The following is a 22046-nucleotide window of genomic DNA, read 5'->3' as shown; positions in this document are numbered from 1 at the left end:
ATCGACCGATAACTTCATCAATGCGCGTTTAAATAAAAAAAAATTAAATCATAAACCGATAAGTGTCATTAATAATAAAATGTATATAATGTAACTGAAACTGAAATAAATAGAAAACAATATCATCAACATTATTCAAAATATGTGTGCTTACAGCTGATGCATAACTAGAGAGCTGAATTTAATGGACTAAACACTAATAGAAAGTTGAAATCTTAACTTGCTGAATTGAAAACAAAAGAGAAATACACCCGATGGCTTGTGATATTATCCACTGTACAGCAAGATTCGTTAAAACTGGTCTTAATATGAGATAGATCGCTGGAATATGCAACTAGGTATAACCATGTTGCAAGGAGACGTGACCGTGGACGAAAATAGTTATATTTATAAAGTATTTTGTTAGGTAACAATTAAACAACTTTACATGTAAATGACAGTACTAAAATTTTCGTTCTATAAATAGTGTTCAACCAGAACATTTGAGTAAAGGAGATTGGGCAAAATGTTATTGATGCAGGTGTCTGAGTAATTTTTCGACTAATCAGAAGGGCCAATATCTCGTCAAACTAATAAATATTACTATTGTAAATGATTATAGATGATTTTGTGAAATTATATCTAGTTTGGGTGGAATTGGGTTAAATGTTATGATCTAGCATCGTGGAAGAATTTCATAGATTGGATTTTAAAAATGTAGAACCTAACATAAATTGCTAATTTAACCCGATACCCGTAATGATTAGAACTACTCCGGATTGTTGCCTAAATGAAAAATAAAAAGCTTGATTTTAGAGCAATTAGCATAGTTAACTGTTGCATTTTAATACAGGATAGACTTAATAGGATAATCTTTTACAGTTTTAATAATGTCAAATTAAAAAAAGTCAATGCAAGTTTATCCGTACAAAATAACACTTGCAACTAATGAATAAGTATTTTATAAGAAACGTAAATACATGATTAAGAATTTTGAAATGGTACCAAGAACGATACATGTACATTTTCATACCAGTGAAATATTTCAATTTAATACATTTTTTATATAAGATTTCTAAAACCTCTTTCCCATTACCAGAAAATAAATAGTACATGCCATACTGTTATGAAATTGGTACAGCCCTGTACCAATAGCCAATTTTTGTATTTATACGGTCTACGTGATCATATAAAAATTTATCTATTTATATGCCATTATTTTCGATACTACGGATATTACTGTACTTAACTTCAGAATGAAAGCAAATTTTAAACTCTGTATTTCTACACTACTACGTTTCAAATAGCACATAAATTGTGTTCAAGATTCTCTTTTATTTTCATAAAGGGGAAATATGAATGAAGAATGTGTGGTTTTGAGCTCGTTCAACCAGATAGTGTCCAGTTATCCATCAAATAATGATTTACAACATAAGTGACTGTATAGTGTGTGTAGTATACCTCTAATATATATTCATCAGATCTAAAAGAATTTTCATCGGTTAAATAAAAGAAATGTTTAAAACTACATAACTTTAATCTTAAGTGATCACAGGTATCATGATTTGTTCTGAACAGGATTTAGACTGCATGATGTCCAGGTAAACGTTGGAAACAACGAACCGGAAATCTCGTGTAAATTCTACAAAGAACTTGCAGATAAAGGGGACCGGATAGTGAAGTATTGTGCTTCCAGTGCTTTTGGCAAATCTGTACTTATAAACATCATTCATTTACCAGAAAAGAAAGATACTCTTTACGTTTTTGAAGTTCAGTTTTTTCATCGAAGCCCAAAAGTAAAAGCGTTAATTTTGAATGTGTACACATGTAAATGCATTTTTGGTTTTTTTAAATACAATCAATATATTGCTTTGAACGTATGATTGAATGTTGTTGCTGTAACGTACATTATCTGTAAAAGATTTGAAGAAAAGAAAATAATTAACATTCTTTCGTCTTAAGAAACATTTTTGTGTTGAACATACATTTTTATTTATATATAGTGCTATTAAGATTTTGGATTTTTAAAGATTGAAATACCGTTTATCGAATCTCCATTTAGTAGTCCTTCAGTAAGATTAACTTGTGCAATATTCTATCATCTCTATCTTCCCAGTTGTCCTTCTTTTATATAACGGGTATTTTCTCTGGTTGTTCATTTTCTTGGATATCATACAACCTTCAAACAATTAAGATTGAATTTTGTTTTATGAAAATATTCTTCTTTCTCTAGTGGTCCGTCAATAAGTTGTCTGTACAATGCCTTTTTTACGCTCGAGTCCCTCTAAACGTTATGTCTGTCGTTGCTGAGTATATATCAGTCTAATGCTTATTAAAGCATTGATTAACTGATTTGTAATAAAAAAAATCACATGAGATAAAAAGAAAAGTCAAAGAATGGTTGTAGCAAACCGAAAACGGCGAATTTTTAGACGAAATTTTATTCTTAAAAAACAGTTGGTTTACATGTATATTTGATAAAATTATTAGATTTTAATAATTGATTACTTAAAAAAAAAGAAAGTTATAGTTTAAACAACTCTAGTCCGATATTTCAGAAAAAGGTTCTCATTAAAAAAGTAAAAAGCGCAAATGTTTTAGTTCTTTTGAACTTACATGAAATATGCGTGAATATACGTAAAATGGACTATTGGTTACTCTAATTTTAAACCACATATTACATATAATTTTTTCCTCACTTTGATCAGTGTCAGTATCTCTTATTTCAGGATGCCAATGATAAAGATTTATTAATGCATTCCGGAAAAGTTCTTATTTGTTTGAATCCTAATTAAATATATCATACAACATTTGTATATTTGTATCTTGTATTTTATCGTTGTTTAAAAACGCCAGTTATTAATGTATATTTTATTTAAAATCAGATTCAAATGTTTCAAACGGTTTATTAGCATCTTCCAAAGTCAAGGGTTTCTGAATCACTCCGCTCTTGACCAAACTTGCTTAGTTCGACGGGCCTAAAACTCGGGCTCTCTGGTTGGTGTCATTAAAGACTTAAAGGCCCAATAAGAAACGTTGTTTCATGATTGATGTTGCTCGGTTGTTACTATTGAATTTGGACAAGCTTGTAAATTATTGACTTATCACGAGAGCTTTATTCCCTTAAATCATCTTTTTTATATAAATTCCATATCTATAAACAACGTGTATATAACCGCAGTGATGTTGGAAAGTATTTCTTTTTAATAGAGTTTTTCTAATTGGTCAAAACAAGAGGTCACCAAAGTACAAAAATGTGTGATCACGCTAGATGCCCGTAACTTATTTTTTCAGAAAGATGTTTCTTCCATCAAAACTTAAACAAATGAGACGTTCACTTTTAATTGACATGCTATTTGGAACTATTTTATGTACATGTATTACATTCAACATTAAATGCTCACACTGAAACACATATCGTTAGAAATGTAAAATCGATCAGTTTATTTGATATGAAATAAGAATTCTTTTAGAAAAATCGATACATTGGAATGTATAAAAAATTCATTAAAGAAGTCCCAAATGTCTGAAATTATATATTTGAAAAAAAAATCAACTGTAAATTATTCCTATAAAATAACGTATTGTTTCCAACTGTTTTAAAGGAGATTCATGGATATATTTTGGATCTAATAACCGGTAGAAATACTTTATAAGTAACAGCTCTACCATCAGCATACTGGAAAATCTTAATCTAAAAATTTATTTTGCTATGAAAAAAATAATCTTATTTTTCTTATATCTTTCGCTTGTTATTCTGTTATCGACAGCCAAAGTGAATAAGCAGCATTATCAGCGGCAATTTATATTGAAGTCGTTTGGGTCTCTGACGAGCTCTTACAAGGTTTTGTTTTCCGGCGACGGAGGGAGTTTTCCTGCTGCATTGAGGGAATGCACTGAGTTTTGCCGGGGAGACAGACGGTGTATCGGGATGGAGGTCTGTCGAATCAGGGAGGACCTCTATAGATGTCGGGCGTGTTGTGAGTGGATGAAACAAGGAGAGAACGCAGAGCTCATCAACGACATTACTGCCTGTAAATATTACAAAATGGTTTGTTGATTTAATTCTTCGTAATTTTTTACAACATTAAAGATGTCCAATTTTAATAAGATACTGTGGTTTCATTAATATTCGTGGGTATCAATTTTCGTGGATTTTCTAAAAATCACAGTTTCAAGGATACGTAAATTCGTGGCCAATGATCCTATCAATACAAAATGTTAGTTGAAATTGCACTCCAATGAACATTTAATTTTGTGGATCGACTTAACAACGAAATCCACGAAAATTGGTATTCAACGAATATTGATGAAACCACAGTAGATTAGACGAAACAAATGCCAGTTCACGTATTGAATGTTTTAAATTAATGATTTAATTTTGATATGCCGTTCTTAAATTCATTTAAATACGTATTTGTTTTCTGTATTTTATTTAATATATAGATTTTGTTTTCAGTTTTTGTAATCCCTGATTGAACAATTCTTTAAAGATTTAGCCCAAATTGTAGAATATTTAAAAAAAAAAAAAAAAAAAAAAAGAACAAATCAAACAAAGCCGTGGCTTCAAATGGCTTCTTGGTCGCACAGTTTGTGAAATCTATAATTACAATTTTACGAATTTTAGAGATAGTGATGGCATATGTATATCAATTAGTTTAAAAAAGTGATTATTTTGTTTTGAACTTTACTTTATTTTCAACAATATACAAGATATAATTGTGTTAAATGATAAATCATTTAATCAGACATTTTAAACTATACTTCACCTCATCTGAGATACGATATTAAAATAATAGACTCGTTGATACCTTAGTCTATCAACGATAGATAGAGATATTAGAAAAGTATTGTCTTTTGGTCTATATATTTTAAACATCATTGGTACTTGAAGATTAGCAATTTGTTTTTATTTTTTCTTAATCAAGCTTCACTAATTAATAATCAATGAAAATTCCTTTAAAAAATCCGGAAATCATCTGGATTTTTTTGGATTACAATCTTGCGCATGAGCATTACATTCACGCTAAATCACGGAAGGCCCTTTAGTTTATGTTTCCACAATATTACATTTGCATGGATAAACTCAGAAACGATATTACAAATACGTGTAAATTTTCATTGAAAATTTGTCATATATATTCAGGTTTATCAAAGGAAATACAGGAGATAACTCTAACTCAGTGCATTTAATATGAAAAATTCCGATAGTTCCGAATATCAACATGGTGTGTAAATTCAAAGCAAGTAAAAATGTCGGTGAAAAAGTGTTGTATATGAATTAATTTTTGAGATGAGAGGTATTTACAACTTCTAAATGGTTTGTTAGGAATAAATTGACTGTTATGTTCAATGCAGCTGCATTAATTTTTCTCCAAAATCGTGTCGGAGCGATTCTGCAATTTTTTAACAATACGGGTATATGGGATGCATTTTAATTGTAGTGAAAGCCTGTCCCGACACACAGTTATATTATTTTAACTAAGCAGAGTTTAGTAAAATTAATAACATTATTGTAGGCTTAAAGCTTTATTATGTAAATGGCAACAATACGATGTGTCGATGTATCTATTTCGTAAATGTCCGATATCATATGCAATGTCAACCCGTGTTCACACGGGTCAAAGTCTAGTATAATCAAATATTTCTTTATTGTTTTTCCTTCTACATTAAAACAAAAAAAAGAAAATCATTCGTGGCTTCTTAAACGAAATGAGTTCTGCTAAAATTAGTCAGTGGAGTATATTAATGAATAGAAATACGATCTGAAAAAATTGATTTAAATATGTTATGATAACTTTAAAAAAATATGATGGGATTTCTTTAAAAGCTTAAGATATTAAACAACAATATTACCTGAGCATTGCATTTTGCCTCAGTTCAAATTCGTATAACATGGAAGGAAATATTAAATCGCAAGAAATTTATTAATAAGCTTAACAAATAATATCAAACATTATGTAGTAACATCCCATGTTGAAAATAATGTATGTTACAAAAAAAGGATTTTAAAGGTTTTTTTTTATGAGATATCAACTTATGTAGAATTATCCCTTTTTTATATTATTGTTGCTTTTTTATATTATTGTTACCTTTTGGAACAAATTGAAATCTTCATGAATTGACAATCCAGTCGCATTGATAAATACTTCTGTATTGCTGAATCAAGAGATATAGCGCACTTATAGTACGGTATGGCCTACAATATAGACATATAGATATGATACATTATCAATTTTAAAAGACATTTTACAGATGTAATTCTTAAAAATGCAAAGTACCTACTCAGTAAACTTACTCAAAGAGTCAAAATACGCGGGGGTGTTAAGGAAGCAAATAGAATCTGAGTTACATGTAATTCCGTGAAATCACAAATCTTAGTTATTGTGTCCATATTCAAATATCTATGCATCGAAACGTAGACCAAAGGCAAATAAAAAATACTGAAGACAATTTTTTGTTTAGAAATTAGTTTGTATTACGGTGATTTGCACATTGATGATGTCATGACTGAAATTTGAATGTCGTGTGAATTTGATCGGAAGGCATTGTAAACATATTCAAAATATAATTAATTTAAAAACTCTAATAAAGTATTGTGGTGTGATTTATTGAGCATTGAACATAAGAATTCTAAAAGAGATGTTAGTTTTATCAATCATTCGCTAAAAGACATGTTCATATGCTTTTATTTCTCGGCCAGGCTTTCCTCTGTCGTTGTTTACGATATAAAAATCCGACTAGAACAACACTACCCCGTATATATTGAACTTGAAATTTTATACGTATAGTTAGTTTGATCAATGCCTGAATTAAAAGGTGCTGCAAGAATCCAATGTTGTGTGTTGTTTTGATGCAACATACCGATTTCCGTGCAAACTTTATAAAAGTTGGGAAGGTTTTGCGATAGCCGGGTGAATAACTATTTAACGAAGAAGAACATAAAATTCTAGCAGCGGTTTTGATTTAACTGAGATGTTTTGCCTTCACTTGTTATGTTTATCTTATTTTGGAAATCGCAGGGTAGTGTTGTTCTATCATATTTTATGTTAAGGAATATACGTAAGCTATTTATAGTTGTCACGTGATAATGCACCAATGTGGCAAAAATGTACTACCCGATTTTTTTTTGCTCTGACATCTATTTTAAAAGATAATACTAAGTTTTTTATCTTATTCAAAATTGATATTTAATTTCACGATTTTGAATATAAAAGTCAAAATAAGACGATAAATTGCCCATATGCTTCCTTAACACCCCCGCGTAGTTATAACAATATCGTTGAAATCAAGAGGTCTAACGACACATTTAAAGTGGATAATTCTGCACTTATAAATACATACCTGACGATTTGAACCACGTGAAAAGAAGAAGTAATCTGAAATAAAATATACATGTGTTTAGGTAGCTAAACACAGTTTCGTATAAAATCGGGGGGGGGGGGGGGGTTCTCTGGGGAAAAAGCATGATGGGTAGGAATGTTCCTGCTATTTTTACGCTGTATACATGAAAATATGTTTTTTTAATTCTCAATTGCGTAATATAGAGGTTTATCTTTCGAATATATGAAAAAAGTATGTACATGTAGAAAAATTTTAAAAATTAATTTTGTGAGACTTTAAAAAAGAAAGGTAACTCCAAAAACATCCAGATTTTACGCGTGCAGAATTTCATGATTTTTTTTTTGCGGGTAATATAGCACTTTAAGAAGCTGGCGAATGTACCCTGACAATACTATAAAATAAATACTGAAAATTTCCTAATTTTGCTAAAAATACTTTTGAACCTTACATCAGGGCCATCAGACCACTTCAAATTGAAAAAAATTAACTTGACATGTAAAAATGACATGAAGTTCAATGGTCAAGGTAAAAACAAAAATGCATATTTAATCTTTTGTATAAAGTAACGCAGAGGAAATATTTTATTAGTTCTATTGCAACAAAAATATTTCAAACATGAAAAATAATGAGGTGGAAAGACCTCTAATTGTTAGAGAAGAATAATTCTACTAATTGGAATTTAAACCTATTATAAACACTCAAAACCTTTACATACATCTATCACAGCAAACAGTTTTACAAGCATTCTATTCATTTTTAAAAAATTTTAACAGACCAAAAATTTAGAAAAAACAGGAATTCAATCATTTTTGTATATAATGTAAATATGCTATTTTTAAAATCAAAATTCATAGGAACAAGGTAACACAGTTCCTTTCTTTTTTGCAAAATTGATTCGTTTGTAGGGAACTGGATAACGTAAACATTAACAAGTATGTGGATAAATTCGTTTAGATTTTGCCTCATCTTTGCTTTTTGGGGTAAATATGGGAGATAATGCCCCCAATTTGTTCTACACCCATGCATTTGAAGCACCCCAACACAAAATTGCAAACAAATCGGTCATTTCAAATTCTATGCATTTCACAGAGCAAGTCTTAAGGTCTCGTTTTTGTGTAATTTTAGGGCACATTCGCCAGCTTTTTTAAAGAGCTATATTACCTGCTACTCAAATTATGAAATTCTGCACATGTAAAATCCGAGTGTTTGTAGAGTTACCTTCCTCTATATCAGAGAATCACAAAATTAATTTTAAAAACATTTCTGCATAATTTTTACATGTATTCTAAAGATAAGACTATATCCTATGCAGTTGAGAATAAAAAAGATTTCATTTTATGTATACCCAATATAAAGAAGGAATAACCTTATCCCTCATACTTTCTACAGCCCCCGGATTTTAAACGAAACTTAGCTACCTATGGCCTACTTTAGATTTACCAGTAAAACAAAAATTATGTATTAATTTCTAATGGCATAAAACATATTTCTACATGCAAATTTACTTTTAATTCATAAAAATAAGCCTGATATTAATTCTACAAAAAAAACTATCCCGCAAAAACGCAGTTACAAAATTTAAATGCATATCAAATAACGGACCGCCTTCTGGCGCCATGTAAAAAAGTATAAAAAAAAACAAAACAAAACAAAAAACAATAAATAAAACATCATGTAATGTCAGCAAATTACTCAGTGTCTATGCACTTGTCTCTCATAAACTTTCCTGTCCAATTTGCGCCATACAAAGTTGACGTGGACGTTATCATTTCACATCAAATGCAGAAATTTTAATTGGATGATTCATGCCGATAAAGAATAGAGGTGATAACAATTGAAGACTGCTGAAAAGAGAAATTTAAACATTTTTGAATACACACCTCAGGTTTATAAGAAATAAGTAAGCAAATTTTCTGTAAAATTGCAAAAGAGAATATTTTCTATAAGAATACGATACATATAGATTATTACAATACCTTTTTTATATCGTATTCTATATCAGCCCGAGGTTGCTGTACATTAGCCCTAAAGCCGTTGAACGACGCACACCGAATTCTATGTCAAAACAGCCAAATATTAATGGAAATTGTGTAACAGCAAACTATTGCTGAGGAAAGACGGGGAGGCACATTTTGGTGTTATTGCAAAGGGCATAAAACAGAGTATTTTTTCTACAAGTATACGATTTTGTTTTTATTGAATCATTTTTGTTAAATGTCCCCATCTGATCAGTGTTTATTTGAATGATAATGGTTTATCATGTAGATATCAATGGGATATTTATTTCCTATTTTGATTAATTTTTCATATTTCACATGCTTAAATATGAGATCGATTGACCAATTTGTACCAGTTTTTTCTCTTTTTTTATACAAGAAAACGCCCACCAAGATAGCATACTCACTATTTATATATAGAGACTTATAAAAAAAGAATTAAACTTAAATTGACTTTGAAGTTGTACAGACTAATTGCTTAAACTCTAAAATCGAGAATCGCTTGCAATTTAATCGTTAAAGTTAACTGTCAATTATACATTATTTGCATTCTAATAAAATGTTATGATTTGTTTCCAACGAAATTTTCCACTTATCATTAAATATGCGATATAAAACAATTATAGATTAATAGCCTATTTACAAGTATTTTCCACTATGAACTCTATTTTGTTGGTTTAAATAACACCTGTTTGCAATGGGATTGAAAATATTCTTTGTTCTGGAATTGAAAGACTTTTTTATGCTATGTTTAATTCCTTAATTCTTATTGATCGGAATCTTTACTTTCAGGAAGAAGAGACAGTGAACGGTAAGAACGTTGAATCTTTAAATTGTTGTCGATTTTCAATAAATAGAGTAGTTTCGATAGTTGAATTTTTATATGTAAATAAGAACTGCTCTAATTAAAATTAATTGTTACAGTTAATTCAAAGGCAAATGCACTGCTTATATTTTAATATAAATTAAATATATATCATTAAGTATGATTTATTGTATCTTAAATGACAATCACAAAAATGTTTTGTTGAATCGTTCTACATGTAGATCCTATGATGATACAATCACCATTTTTTATATATGTTTATCATTAAAAAGGCAGTAAGCAAGGACACAATTTAGATTTAAACTTAGGAATATATTTATGAAATGGTGCATTTACAGTTGCAGTATCTAAACCTGCTACGCTGAGCTCAATATATAGGCCTGCCTATCAGAACGCTTCTAATGCTGTTGACAACGTCATCAATTGCCCTTCTGGTCTCGTAACTGCACATACCCAAGAAGAGTTCCAACCGTGACTTAAAATAGACCTACAGGCCTTATATGACATCAAGCAAGTTACAATCTTCAACCGGCAGGATAACTATGATAGATATACATATAATTTATTCTGAATTGGTTCAATAAAACTGAATAAATACCACTACATTCGAATATGTAATATTAAGTTATTGCGTAATATACCAAGTAATTGTTTATAAAAAAAAAAGTTTTCGAGTTTGATTGGTTCACAGTCATAAACTATAAAAAAAAAATTACTAATATATCAATTAAGTTATAAAATAATAATATGCGAAATTCACACTCAGTATTACATTAAAAAAGGCACAAACTACAACTACACAAATTTAATCACAGCTAGCATTATTTGTTTGATTAGGATTTAGACTGCATGATGTCCAGGTAAACGTTGGAAACCACGAACCGGAAAACTCGTGTGGATTCTACAAAGGACCGGCAGTTGTTGGGGACCGGATAGTCGTGTATTGTGCTTCCGGTGCTGTAGGAAGATATGTTCTTATTAAAATTCTCAGTTTACCAGAGCAGAGAGATATTCTCACCGTCTGTGAAGTGCAGGTCTTCACTGAAGCCCAACAATAAAATGTGTAAAACTTTGAATGTGTACACATGAAAATGCACCTTTGTCTTTTAAATACAATCAATGTATTGATTGTTTATATGTTGTTGTTGTTGTTACTTGCATTATTTCGAAATTTATTAAAGATTGCAATACCATTTATCAAATCATCATTTAGTATTCCTTAAGTAAAAATAGTTTATATTTAACAATGGTAAATTAATTATGTTAAGAAGAATAGACCCTGATATTTGGAAAACAATTCTAGACTGATATTTCGGAAATAGTTTTCATTGAAAAAAAACACATATGTTCAAATTTCTTTTGAAGACTAAGTATTTTCTATTTTATGATGCCTATGATAAATATTCAAACAATTTTTCCAGATTAGTAACAAGTTTCAATGAATACAATTATTGATGTTTTGGATGTTTAGACATTTTCAAACGTCAATTATAACTATATATTTACATCTATCAAGTATTATTCCCTCTATTTCGTACGGAAACTTATAGTTAATTCATAGCTCTATAGAAACAGTCGGACTGAAATATTCACGCCCTGTTTATCGGTTGGTCGAAATTTACAGCGGCTGAAACTGACAAGAAATTGACAGGTCTAAAAATTGACACGCCCTCTTTATCAATTGGTCGAAACATACAGCAACTTAATGAAAATCACGGAGTGCACGAAATAATCATGATGATGCCACACTCAAAGTCTCACAGGAGACGATTTGGATGTTTCTTTGAGGTAATGTACTTATGTACATCAACAGTAATTTAGTGAATTTTACTTACTTTTCATAATCAATTTATTAATTAACTGAAAGAAAGATTCCCGAGTGAATCACCAAAGAAAGCATTTTATTGTTTACTCGAACCGGAAACAATTTCAATCGCTAAGACACGAGTCTCCTCTTAACATAGATTTGTAATCAAAGCCGATCCACACTTCATGTTTATTAAGAAATGTACAAGATCTACAAAGGATCTTACTGTCCATCAATGTTTAAAAAATAGAAATAGTTTTATATTACACTTCAAAACTAGGAAAATAATATAGGGATATATATGTAATAGTACCAGCGCAACAGCCGTTCCTTTTAGTGCAAAATAAACCCTGGATTTAAGGAGGAGGTGAAGTTAATATAACAGGGAACGAAAATATTTATTAAGAATGAAAACAAAAAGAGAAATAAACATTTGAATCATGAAATCAATATCTGTTGTTCTTATGTTTGCTGCAATAATTCTATTGGCAATGGCTTAGTTACACCAATATGAAGTGTTTGGATGACATTAAGGTTTGAAAATTTGTGTGTAGAAATGTACTAAAAAGCGGTTGTAAACGGAGAAAAAATCTCACCATTTATCAAACAGAAATAATTTTAAAACATCTTGGTTAAATATTTGGGTGGGGGTGAATGAAGACCATCAAAGCATTTATTCAATCAAGGCATTTGACTACATACGTACGCTCTTGTGCGATATTTTGCCAAAGATCTATTCAAAAATATTCAATAAATAATAATTCAACCAAGTTTATGCTTTTGGGATTCAATTATCGTCTTAAAGTTTCCATGCAGAAAAAATTATCTTTTAATTAAATCCAAGAGAAAAATGGATGATTTGTTCTTCAGTGCCTTATTCTTTCTTAATCCAATTTCCAAATTAATACTACTATCAAACAAAGAACTCCAGTGCTTAAGACCGATAAATCTAATATTGGTATTTAAAATTGTGCAATGTGATATTTGCCGACTGTACATAAAAGCGTTATTTGCATATTTAAGTCCTGTTTTTATTTACAACTAGGATATAATTTAAAGAACTAATTAAAACTTGCAAGTATTCATTTTCTAATTCTAAACAACCTAATTTGTTTAATTTTTTTTCCTTAAAATGTTAGAAACATTTTTGGAACTCTTTTTAGACATTTTATCACAGCCAAATGCATTTAGTAAATTAGTTCTTGCTTGTATTTACTTCCGGTCACAACCTTGGATACTGAAGATGGATGCCCCCAGAGATCGCCGTGTGCTCTTTTCATCATTAATATTTACTGCTTAAAAAGGTATGCATCACTGTTTTCAACGGGTGTCATGTCATAGAGATATCGATCTTTACTTCGAATTCGCTACCGACTAAATGAAGGTTTTTTGTCTTTTGTTTGTTTATTTTTGTTTTTTTGTGTGTTTTACAATGTCTTGTTTCTGGTTAATATTCCTTATGGTTCCACAAGTAGCCTCTTTCATATCTTACGATGTTCGGTTTAGTAGTTGTGTCTTATTTTATATGTACATGTCGCTTGAGTCGAGACCACTCAGTATCAGTCTTTGGCCTACAAAACATTTTGTCTTTTATATCCATGAAAAAATGATAATAACAAACCGTCAATCATCTCAAAAATCCATGAAACGAAATACAAATTCAAAACAGAGCAACACAGACCTCCAAATAGATAGAGGTAGAATCAGATGCCTAGGAGGAGTGAGCATCTTCTGCTGACCGGTCACACCCGCCATGCTCCAAATGTCAAATCGATAAAAATGTCATTATCGGTAAAAATGTCGTAATTTCTGGAAAATATCATCATAGAATCCCTGGACAATTCAGTATTTAATCAATAGTCCAGAGCTGACCGGTCGAACCCGCCGTGTGTTCATTGTCGTAATCGGGAAAAACCCGGAAAAGTCCATATACATTCCATCTTATTGTTTATTTACGGTTTGGAAACCGATATTTTTTCTGTTTTTTTTTTAGCTTTGAAAATACAAACTTTCTTTTGAATCGACATCAAATTCCCATATAAGACGATTTGGCTGTTTCTTTAATAGATTTTTGAATATCAATGGTCATTTAAAAGAAATCTCTAAGACTAAATAACTGTAACCTGTCTAGTATATCTCTCAAAGATAATTATACAAGATTATTTAAAAAGAAAAGTTTAAAACTGCATTGCTATAACTCAGTATTACAAAAAAAAAATTAAGGAATAATTTGTTCTTAAGAGGGTTAAGACTGCATGATATCCACGAATACTGTGCTTCAGGTGACATAGGTAGATATCTATTTCTTATAATTCTTAATCTTCTTGGAGAGACGAATATTCGCAAGGTCCTGGTCTTCATCTACGCCCAACAATAAAAGAATTTTATGTAAAACTTTGAATCTGTACACATGTAAATGTACTTGTGTCTTTTTTTAAGAAAAAAAAAACAATGACTAGACCCTTTCACGGTGCCGCTCTCTTGCAGGGCAAAATGATATACTTTGCGAAAGTTTTAGTAGGTAAGGAATCAAATAACGTAATTTAAACAATTGACGTTACGTCATATTTCACCAAACTATTTGGCATGCATGAGTGCAGTACCGCAGTTACCGTAATAGGGTCTCTTCGTTTATTATGAGAAGGATAAGAAAAAAGGAAAAAAATAAACATTTCTACTTTGTTACCTTTTGAAGTACAAATAAATGAGCATTTAACAATTTGGTTTATTGAAATAGCATTTTTTTTATAATTAAATAGTATTGCATGAGGATTTGCTTGTGAAATATATCTATTATCTCCATGTTAGTAGTTGTTGTTCTATACTTTGCGTTTTTCGTTTATTAAGCTGATAATTCAATTTTCAAAAAATAAACACAAATGTTTAAATGACTCTTAAAGTTTATTTGTTTGAAATATTTTCAAAACTATAAAGTGCTATACATAACTATAACTACATACATATTCTCGGGCATAGATATACTTGACCTTGCACATTCAAAAACAAGGTAAATGCATACTGTATTTGAAAGTTAATCACATACCACCTTGTGGCGGGTGGTTATATGTTATGATGTAGAAAATAGCCATGTGTCTTTGGAAAAGCTATTTTGTACATCTCAGTAATTTAGACGTTTTTATGCAATGCGTGGAAGCTGAGCTCAGAGAGAGAGAGAGAGAGAGAGAGAGAGAGAGAGAGAGAGAGAGAGAGAGAGAGAGAGAGAGTCTATTAATAAGAATTATTATTATAATCAGTAGTAAACTCTCACTGTATCACTTTATATAGACAATTAGTCAAATACAGAAACACTATCTCGTCCGAAAGATATTGAACTGCATAAATTGCTCTCTCAAAAACAGTTATTGGACGGGGTCACGTGACCCCGTCTATTGGTTTACTGTCAGCCGAAGTCTCAAACCGGAAGGCACGCGTAGAACACATGAATTGAGTCTACGCGTAAGAAAATAGTGCAGAAAGTTTTCATGCATTTCAGTAAATATGTATTATAAAAACACTAATTAAATCTGTTTAAGTCCTCTGTGTATAAACAAAATTCTATCTAGAAAATAAACAAATAGTTTTATTGATCAAAATATTCTTGCTCGGGTTTAATGTGGAATGAGTTACGTAACTGAATGCACAGCGCCGTTGCGATTCAGTTGGTGTACGAGCTCATTAATCAATAGAAGAGGTTAATGATGGAATCGAAATTAAAGTTCCCAAACGCAATATGCCATTTTTGAAAAGTTGTGAATTTTATTTTGACAATCTTTCACCTTAAAACTACCAAACTTCATGCGCAAGCCGAAGTTAAAATCGGGACGGGTTATACACAGATGTTTTACAAATTAAATGGGTGTTTCATTGGCTTCCAGTCTACTTGCGGTATGACTGTTGTTCGTCTCTAAAGGAATTGTGTACAAAAAGAATAAAAACAAGTCTGAATTTTCCTTCTCGTTCGTTGGCTCTTTAGTTGATTAAACTGAATTTAAATTTCAAACAATGCATTGTAAGCAAAATCCATAATAGATTATACATTTTGGAAGACTTATACACCTGTACATCATATAATATATACAATCTTATCGATTGAAAAACCAAGTTAAATGTTAATGTTCATGTTTTCCGGCTTAGTTGGAATCAGGCTTGGGGTGAATTACATTGTAAAATAATGCATTACATTACCATTACTTCATGAATTAGGGCATTAAATTACCATTACCATTACTTAATTTTCTTGAAGTAATGCATTACATTACCATTGCTTGAGTAAAATAATGCATTACCATTACTTTGTGAAAAATCAATAAGATTTTAAAAAAGTAATTTAAAAACTAAATAAAGAGTTTTTGTAAATATTTCATAAATAAAACATGCTTAAAATATTTACAGGTTCATGGTCATGTTCACTATCCGGTTCATATTTAATGACTTATACAAGATTGCTGTTGCACTTGTAGTTCTCAAAGTAAAGCTGGTCCCGTAACATTTACACGCTAATGGCGGAGTTGACAATCTCTGTTATTTATGTCTCTGATTTTCGGAGTATGATGTTTAATGAAAGGAACGGTTGTATCGTTATTCGTGAAGGTGATGCACGAGTTTACAAAAAAAATAGTTAGTGGCGAACGGATTTATTTGTACCTATTAATTTTGCATGAATCGCAAATGAAGAAAATTGTGTCAGATAGGTCGGTCTTAAAAATCAAAATGGCGACCGTGACAAATATTTTTATTGTCAAAGTTCTTGGAATCTCTTTGTAAAAAAAATATTTCTAACGTCAGGTGCCTGTGTTTTTGTCGGTATACAAATATTCACTTTGTTTGTTAATTCAGCAGTTTTAGAGTTTTCGGGGTTTTCATAAAACTTTTATTACAGATACCGTCCGACTTGTGGATTTCCCCTTGGATCACAAAATTGAATTAATATAATGATTAAAATTATCTACTTTGATATAGTTGTTTGATTTTCCCGGTTAGTAGTAATTATTACAATTTTTCCTTGGGGTTTTTATTTTACATAATATATAACATTGTGTCAATTTTCTACAATTATGAAGGCCGGGATTGATTAAAATTTAGACAAAGTATCAGACAATTGCAAAAAAGCCGAATTAACATAGATTGTAACAACTAATTCAAACTCATAAATTTTGCACATGGAAACTTATTCGAGGAAATCCAGGACAATTACAAATTCAAACTTTCAAGACCCCGCCTTTAAGTACTCTCAGTACGTTAATATTCTAGATGGAATGGTTCTAATGCCCTCCCGAAACTTTCATATCACCCTCACTTGTAATTCTTCACCATATTGATTACGTCAGATTTAATATTGAAAGACCCAGTTGCTTAACAAACGTACATAGTTTCGCAAAAATCAAAATGTCTGGGTAACGTTTGCGAATCGATCATTTGAATTTGAAGAAATTTAATTGTTTCATTAATAAAAAATAAGAGACCTAAAGGCTACATCGCAAACCTGAACAACAATAGCCAATAAAAGCTTTAGAGCGTTCTTAGAGTATTTTAAAAACACCAATATCTTGAAAACTTAGTGGAGTATAGGCGTACGTATATCTTGATTTCCAAAATCTTTCAAATATTTCTGTCCAACATATTTTTTCAGTTAAACATTTGGCTCTTATTGTTGTATTATTTTTTTAGAATAAGATTTTTAAAGACATTTTTCTATTTATTCCAATGTAAAAATTCAACACCTCATCCTAATACCTGGCCGGGGAACATGATTTGTAAAAACCTGAATCTATAAAACATGATTGATTGCGTCAATTTATTTCTTGTCGACAATTTATTCGGTCAATTGATTTTTCAGTACAAACATATAATCATGACTATGACATATTTAATAATCTTTGATTTTAAAGCTACATGTTTAAAATTTAAACAAATATTCTGTTTGAGTTTTGATTTGCTTGAATCTAGATTGATTCTATCATGCATCACCTGTACATTAGTCTCCAAGGATTGAATACATTTGACTTCAAATGTTTAAAGCAGTAATTTGATTGCTTATTAATATTAAGTTGAACCAAGCTGACATTCTACGATCAACCAAAAAAACGTTTTTAAGTTTAATACCCAGGGAAAACGGGATTTTTCCAGGTATTACAAACTTTTAAATGCATTTTTCATGTCTATTGCAATTAATTGTCTTCCTTCAAAGTAAATGATGCAATGATCTGTAACGATATCGAGTACAAAGATAAATATAATCAAAATGCTTGGTATTTCTATTTATGTACTTTAACAGCATCAGTTTGTGAAATATCATATATGTATTTACAATTTTACAAATTTAAGAGATATTGGTTGCATGCATTTGGTATATTGAGTAGTTTAAAAAAGTGATTTTTTTTTTTAAACTTTAAACTTCAGATATTTAAAAAAAAAATTTCACCTTCTGTAATCATTTTTTCTTTATTTTTTTTCCTAGGCCTTCTACATCCTTAAAAGGAAATCATTCGAGGCTTCTTAAACGTAATGATTTCTACTAATATTAGTCAGTGGATTATATCCATTGATAGAAATATGATTTGAAAAAATTGAATAAAATATGTAATAATAACCTTTAAAAAATCTAGTAAGTTCCCCTTAAAATAATAATATTTTCTTATTCTATTTACGATGGAATTTCTTTAAAGAAATGTTATAAGGTTGACAATAAATAGGACACAATACCTAGTGACATTTCATGATGAAAATAATATATGTAACGGAAAAGGGCAGTTTAAAGGGTTTTTAGCTCACCTGAACCGAAGGTTCAAGTGAGCTTTTCTGATCACCCGTTGTCCGTCGTCCGTCCGTCCGTCCGTCCGTCTGTCTGTCTGTCTGTCTGTCTGTCTGTCTGTCCGTCCGTCCGTCCGTCTGTAAACTTTTTACATTTTCAACTTCTTCTCAAAAACCACTGGGCCAAATTTAACCAAATTTGGTACAAAGCATCCTTATATGGAAAGGGGATTATAAATTGTTAAAATAAAGGGCACAGCCCTTTTCAAAAGGGAGATAATTGCGAAACAGTAAGTATAGGGTGCATGTCTTTAAAAATCTTCTTCTCAAGAACCACTGCACCAGAAATGCCAATATTTACACAAAAGCTTGTATATATAGTGAAGATTCTAAATTGTAAAAATTGTGACCCTCAGACCAAAACTGGGGCCCCAGGCGGGGTTCAAAGTTTAACATAGAAATACATAGGAAAATGTTTAAAAAATCTTCTTCTCAAGAACCACTGCACCAGAAATGCCAATATTTACACAAAAGCTTGTATATATAGTGAAGATTCTAAATTGTTAAAATTGTGACCCTCAGACCAAAACTGGGGCCCCAGGCGGGGTTCAAAGTTTAACATAGAACTACATATGGAAAATGTTTAAAAAATCTTCTTCTCAAGAACCACTGCACCAGAAATGCCAATATTTACACAAAAACTTGTATATATAGTGAAGATTCTAATTTGTAAAAATTGTGACCCTCAGACCAAAACTGGGGCCCCAGGCGGGGTTCAAAGTTTAACATAGAAATACATATGAAAAATGTTTAAAAATTTTCTTCTCAAGAACCACTTCACCAAAAATGCCAATACATACACAAAAGGTTGTATATATAGTGAAGATTGTAAAAATCGTGACCCCCGAACAAAAATTGGGGCCCCAGTAGGGGTTTAGATTTTAACATATATAGGAAAATGTTTTAAAATCTTCTTCTCAAGAACTATAGTGCAACTGTTTTGGATATTACTATGCATACATGTACATCCTTAAATAATGTAGATTCAAAAAATTGTAACTCCCGGACAATTGATGGGCACCAAGAGGGGTTCAAAATTTAAACATTTTAAAAAACATAAAGGAAAAGTTTCAAAATTTTCTTCTCAAGAACTACAATGTTTTAGTTTGTGGAATTTCTATGCATGCATCCTTCGCTTATGTAGATTCCTAATTGGTAAAATCGTGACCCCAGACCAATACTGGGGCCCCAAGATGGGGTCAAAGTTTATTATAGAAATATAAAGGTAACATGTTAAAAAATCTTCTTCTCGAGAACTACAATGCTTCAATTTGTGAGATTACTATCATGCATACAACCTTGGATAATGAAGGTTCGACAGTTTTAAAATAGTGACCCTTGGACTAATACTAGGGACCCAAGATGGGTTTAAAGTTAAATGTAGAAGTACCGGTATATATGGAAAATGTTTAAAAATCTTCTTTTCGAGAACTACAATGCATCAATTTGTCAGATAACTACGTAAGCACCCTCAAATAGTGTAGATTCGAAATTAAAAAAGCCGTGACCTCAATCTAATACTGGGGCCCCAAGAGGTGTTCAAAGTTTAAATTAGCATAGAAATATAGAGGGAAAATGTTGAAAAATCTTTTTCTAGGGAACTATAATGCTTCAGCTTGTGAGATAACTATGCAAGCATCCTTAAATAATGTAGATTCCAAATAATTAAAACTTTAGCACTGGACTAATACTGTGGCCCCAAGAGGGGTTCAAAGTTTAACATAGAAAAATATATTGAAAATGTTTTTAAAAAGTTTTTCTCGAGAACTATAATGCTACAGTTTGTGAGATTACTTTGCAAGGATCCTCAAATTGTGTAAACTCTAATGTAGTGGAACCAAGAGTTATCTTTCTTGATGTTCTGTATAGTCTGAGAGTTATTCCTCTTGAAGTGGAACTCTTCTCTTCTTTTTCAGGTTGTGTACGTGCGGTCCCACCGCAGTGCTACACATTTTAATTCCTATGTTACTATTTATGTTGTTAAAGCCAACCATAAACCTCGGACTATAACTGGGTCCCCAGAAAGGGGTTCAATGTTTAAAATAGAAAAAGCATATGCTACGAAATGTAATGTTACAAGGAACTGCTGTTCAGGTGAGCGATGTGGCCCATGGGCCTCTTGTTGTTTTATGACATTCTCTGCAACTTATGTAAAATTGCCAATTTTTTAAAATTATTTTTGCCATTAGGAACAATTAATTAAACAACTTCAGAAATTGACAATCCAGTCCCTTATATAAATAGTTATGTACTGTTGATTCAAGAGATAAAGCGCACTTTAGTACGGTATAGCCTATAATATTGCTCTCTTTTAAAAAAAAATGGGCATTATTAATCTAACAATAATAATTCTTAAAAATGCACACTAATTACTCAATAACTTACTCAAAGAGTCCGAATAGTTTTAACAACATTGTTGAAATTAAGAAGTCTAAAAAATAAAACATTTGGATTTAATAATTCTGCATTAATAGATGCTAACCTATTATCTAGAACTATTTGCAAGCACGTAGCAGCAGAGGACCAATTTATACACATATCAAACTGATATCTATAATTTTTAATAAATCCTCGTATTAGTAAAACGCTACGCTTTTTTACGATCATGTTCTAAAAAAAAGTCATTGATATATGTCAGTGTACGCTTAGACGTGATTATTGAGATTCTCTCAAAAATGCTAAGGAACTGATCATAACAGTGCTTTATAATGAATAAGAACGTTAACAAAACAAATTTCAGCGAATTTTCTAGAGATCAATGATTGCAAAAAAGACTGACCGTTGCTTCTCGACAATGTTCATGGTCTTTATTACAGCCATTTGCGATGTAATTAAAATACTTAACTGAAATATTATAGAGGCTATCGAAAAATTAATTCCTTATAGCCAGTATTTTTATTCAGTGTTTTTCCTTTAATTTTTCAGAAGGAGGAAACAGTGAACAGTAAGACGTTTCTTAATTTTTATTGGTTATAAAACAGAAATGTTGTTCGTTAAACCCTTATCTAAGCAATGTTTTTCCAGTCAAATTGTTATAATATCGTATTTTTTAGAGAAGATATCAATGTATTATTAAAAATCATTCTACATTAAAATCACGATGCTAGTACTTGTATGTTTAATCGTTATCTATTTTCTTTTCTTTTTTTAATTTTTAAGCACGTGTACTATATAGGTGGTGGTAAGGATTACAGTTTTATTACAGATTTTAAAATTAAAAAAAGACTTAACAAACCCCATTTCAAAACTGTTATTAACAGTTGCAATATCAAAACCTGCCACT

At 30.8% G+C, this 22046-nt stretch overlaps 1 pseudogene; it reads left to right on the top strand.

The window, feature by feature from the left end:
• The first annotated feature begins 3910 nt into the window (after positions 1 to 3910).
• LOC128185514 (uncharacterized) lies at positions 3911 to 11204 on the top strand (annotated as a pseudogene).
• Positions 11205 to 22046: the final 10842 nt, after the last annotated feature.

This window comes from Crassostrea angulata, chromosome 5 (assembly GCF_025612915.1).
Source record: "Crassostrea angulata isolate pt1a10 chromosome 5, ASM2561291v2, whole genome shotgun sequence".
Classification (NCBI taxonomy): domain Eukaryota; kingdom Metazoa; phylum Mollusca; class Bivalvia; order Ostreida; family Ostreidae; genus Magallana; species Magallana angulata.
The sequence above is the reverse complement of the archived record's forward strand: the minus strand, read 5'-3'. Positions and strand labels throughout refer to the sequence as shown.